We start from the raw sequence: 4,929 nt of genomic DNA on the forward strand, positions 1-4,929 counted from the left end.
AATATAAGTGTCGTAGTCGTGGTCGTAAAGTAAGAGACAGAGAAACACGTAAGTCGTATATGTTGTAATAGACTATAGAATAGTCATATGTACGATTTATGCTTTTCTCTGCCTTACACCACGATCACGACTACGACACCTACGTCTTATTCTCTGCCTTTGGTCTAACACGTACGGCGCTTCATGTATTGAATGATCGCCACGTGCCGGACACCAAGAGACACAATTTCTGCCAGTACGTGTACACCAATGTGCAGTCAACCGAGTTTGCTATTAGTACGAGTCTATAAGTGCATAAATTAATTACTTACTTGTAAATGTATCAATAAGATTTTCCAAATTCAAATCCTGTAATATTTTTTTGACTTCATCAGCCATGGTGACCGCCGTGTTTATTCGTACAGGCAGAAGGTACTCGAACAATAAAAAGCACACATATGCCGAATCTACTGGACCTTTAGTAATAAACACGCATTTTATGTATTTTATGCACAATATGCATTTTATGCGATTAATACTATCAAAAAAACGAAAGAAAAGCAACAGAGAAATGTTTACTTACCTCGTTCACAAAAGATTTTGGTTTGTCTCGGCTCGTCTTTTACACTGTTGGTTGCTAGTAATATATTTTCCCCAATTGCTCGCGCTTTCAGTTTCTGTCGCACATATATATACTATACGTAGATAGCACTCGTGTACTTCCACGTTTAAGAAAAAATACAGCGTCAAAATACATTCACTCACTTTGAACAATGCTCAATAACCCGATCATACTGGTCATTTACTGGCTTGTGACTTGCTTGTGCCGGCGTGCCTCCAACGATGCTAGTTCAGGCTACTATCTCTTTTTGTTTCATTAGATCTTCCACCGTTCGCGCATGCTACTAACGTGAGCATCTGAAAATTATTTTTTTAAATTGAATTTTCCGATATAAAATTTAGCAAATACTTTTTACTATTTACTCTTTAATTATTTTCAAAATTTATTAAATAATGATAAACTATTTTTTATAAAGATTAGTTGACTTAAATACACAACTCACACACACACACACACACACACACGCGCGCGCACAATACCTGTTTTAAATTAATGAATCTTTGATAAACTTCAATGAATATTATTTGATTTGATATTTTAATTTAATCTTAAATATATTAAAAAAATAAGTTTTTCAATATATGAAACTTTGAAATGATATAATACTAGTTGTTAAAATAAAAAAATATTTTACTTAATTTTAATAGTAAAAAATTTAACTTTAAGAAGTACTTTTTTAAATATTACCTAATTTGAATAAACAATATTAAAATTATGTAATATTTAAAAAAACATTTCTTACATTTGAGTCAAACAGTCTTTACAAAATAACATGTTATTATTAAGTCAATTAAAAAATGGATTTAAAAAAATATTTACTTAAAACTATTTTTTAAATTTAATAATATCAGATTTTCCAATTTAAAAAAATAAATTTTTTAATTTTAGTAAAAATTAATTTAATAAAAATTTTTTATTATTTGTTTTAAGATTATTTTAAATAGAATAAATTTTTTTTTTAATTTAACTACATATACATTTAAGGTACGTTATTGTTTATTATATTTAAAAAAATAATATTTTGATGTAAATATATCACATTAGAATTAATATATTTATTTAGATTGACTAAATTTTTTTTCAGTGTAAATATATGTTTTAACATTTTTATAGTTTTTGCTATATCCAAATTAGTTGTATCATGTATTTTAATTAATAAATATTACAGTCAATAATATAAGTATCAGTATAAGTTTCAGAAACTGTTGTATACATAAAAAACAACATACTTTCAGATGTTTTTCCAAAAAATCTCTGTAGTATGGCCGGTATTCATAGTCAAATCTTACTTCAAGATTGTCTTAAGCAATGTCTTAAGATGCTAATACGGCTCTGTGATTGATTAAGATAATCTTAAATATAAGATCCGACTATAAATCGACCGGTCTAGGATATCTTTTGATGATATCTTAAACATGTTTCTTTTAAGACGTCTAAAATGTCTTTAGATATACATGTTGTCTGTCAGTAATATTCTAAAAATATCATAAATTGTCAGTCATAAAACGTCAATAATGTTTTTCTAATAATTTCATAATATGCTTTATAAAAAGTGTAAAATGTGTTTAAGATATTGGCTGCATTCAGTAGAAAAAGCAGCTTCGAAACTGTAATAAAATTTCTCAACAGGATTGGTTTTTGTCCTTAGTTCTTGTCGGATCTAAATGTATAAACCAATCATATAAAACAAAACTTTATAAGCCTTTACAATGTACAAAGAATACAATCTTTTTTTCCCTCTTTTTTTCAATATCTAGATGTAAATTATGTTTTTAATTCAAAAATAAAGAAAAATGTAAGGAATACATAATAATACAAATAAAGTAAACTAATTTTATATTTAAATAATACGCAATGTACGACTGTACACACAACGTCATCAAATAGCATCAAATTCATATAAAATTCAGCAAAATTTTTGTCAAGTATCTGTCAAGATAACGTTATTTCAATCTCATAACAATTGATTGTTACTTATGTATAGACAGATGTAAACTGCAGCGATTATCAATCAACTCATTGGAGCGTTCAGTACGCGCGCGCTGCTACAATGATTCGAATTCAATATGAGCTGCGATGGAGTTGTGGCGTTGCGACGCTACGACTTGCGTGGCATCGTCAGTCTGAATGTGTCCGTCGTTCCGTACGCATTGTCGTATGTCGCTACAAGACCGTTCCAATTCAAATTTTATGTGGCGAATAAGCATGTTTCTGTGTTTTTTAATATAGAATTACGAGAGAACGCGTTTAGTGTTGTGTCAAGTGTAAGTGACAGTGTAAATGATAATAAACTGTTGAAAATTAAAATAAAAGGTATTTTAAATTATACGCGGCACATTTAAAAAATCGATTTCAATAGTCAACTGGATCCTTCTTTCTTTTATTTTGTTTTCTTAGCATCTAATTGACTTTTATTTTGAAATGCGTTTTGTAGAATATACACAGTTTTACAAGACAGGATATTGAGTGTTTTAAATAAATTGACATAAAATATAAGTTTTTAGAAAGAGAATATGTACGAAATTTTAAGTCCTCAAGTGAATAAATAGCAAATTTAATTTTAAAATTACAAATAAAAGCAATAAAACTGAAATCACAATGGAGTCTAATTTAAAAATGAACAATTTTATAATAAAAAAGCGATTTATTTTTTTCATTTTATCTAAAATATTTTTTGTTAGCGTATTGGATTAATGTAAAAAGATACATTAAAGACTTTATAATTTAAAAAATTAAAAAAATTTTTAACTTAGAAAGTAGTGGCGTATAGTCAAATTCTATTTAGAAAAAATTAAAACTATATATAAAGATTCTAATTATATGTGTTTTTTACAATACAAAAGAGAGAGATTACGACAATTGTTTATAATTAAAAAAGTTATTCTATAAAAATATAAATAAAAATATTATAATTTTTTTAGTACGTTTTTATAATAAAAATTAAACAATAAAATGAAATAGTTATAACAAATTCCGTAACTGAGTCAATCAAAGTTTAGGTTTTACTCGGTCATTCTGTATTTATCCTTTGCGAATTTGATTCGCCTATATAATACAATTACGCATTGTAAAAAAGCAAAATAATTACTCATTATAGCTAATGATCTTTAAAAGTTGGATCACATGAAAATTAAAAAAAAAGATAAAGTTTAAGGAAGATAAAGGAACATTTTTTTATTAAATTAAAAAATTAAAAAATATTTTTAGTTTTAATATTTTAATATTCTAAATGTTTAACCCTTCTTAGTTACACTTCCAAAGAGTACCGTGTTGGTCATATCGGGGTGTATCTAATCCCAGCACATATTTTTATTTGCCATATTGATAATTCTCATTATTTTAACAAAAAATGCTGAATAAACTTGAAACGTTAATCTAAAATATTGTTGGTAGCAAATATAAAAATTTGATTTTAACATAAAAACATTTGTAGAGAAAAGTTTTTAAAAAATTTCTTTTTTTAAGTCATAATTTTTTTAACTTTTGATATTTTTTAATTAAAATTCAACATAATACGTAAAATACGTGTTACTTAAAATAAGCCATTGGGCGCAATTCCAAAAAGGTGTATATTTAATAAAAACATTAAGGGCACTTTGGAAAAAATACAATGTTGAATTTTTTGAAAAAAAAAAAGATTTTATTTGTTAGAAAAAATTAGCATTTGTTATAATTCAATTTTTATTAATAATAATAAAACATAATAAAACATACATGATTCATACAAAATATTATTGTGTATATAATATACTACTGTGATCAAAAAATAAGGTGAATTTGTTTATAAAATAAAAAATCTTTATTCATTCTTCCAAATCAGTTTCATCGCCTTCAAAGTACTCCCCGTCCGACACAATGCACTTATGCCAACGTTTTTTCTAATCCTCGAAACAGTCAGAGAAGTTTTTTCCGGGATGGCTTTCAATACTTTCTTCGATTCGGTTTTTATCTTCTCAATCGAGTCGAAACGGTATACCCGGAGCGTTCTTTTGAGTTTGTTGAACAGCGAGAAGTTGCACGGTGCTAAATCATGCGAATACGGTGGTTGTGGAACGATATGGGTCGAGTTTTTGGCAAAATGTTCTCGAAGAACCAATGCAGTAATGGACGGTGCATTATCGTGGTGCAAAAACCAAGAATTGTCTACCCATAATTCTGCCTCTTGAGGTGAATAGCTTCACGCAAACGACGCATAACACTCAAATAATATTTCTTGTTAACAGTTTGGCCTGGCGGAAGAAATTTACAATGCACAACACCGCGATAATCGAAGAAAACTGTCAACATGACCTTGATTTTTGAACGACTTTGGCGCGGTTTTTTCGGTC

At 27.7% G+C, this 4,929-nt stretch overlaps 1 protein-coding gene across 1 annotated transcript in view; it reads left to right on the plus strand.

Moving 5' to 3' along the window:
* The first annotated feature begins 1,702 nt into the window (after nucleotides 1-1,702).
* Nucleotides 1,703-4,929, plus strand: part of LOC105836803 (osmotic avoidance abnormal protein 3) — a 170,780-nt gene continuing 167,553 nt past the window's right edge. Inside the window, exon 1 of the mRNA XM_036285329.1 lies at nucleotides 1,703-2,914. The gene's annotated coding sequence lies outside the window, so the exon portion shown is untranslated. The remainder of the gene's footprint in view (nucleotides 2,915-4,929) is intronic.

Source organism: Monomorium pharaonis, chromosome 4, assembly GCF_013373865.1.
Source record: "Monomorium pharaonis isolate MP-MQ-018 chromosome 4, ASM1337386v2, whole genome shotgun sequence".
Classification (NCBI taxonomy): Eukaryota; Metazoa; Arthropoda; class Insecta; order Hymenoptera; family Formicidae; genus Monomorium; species Monomorium pharaonis.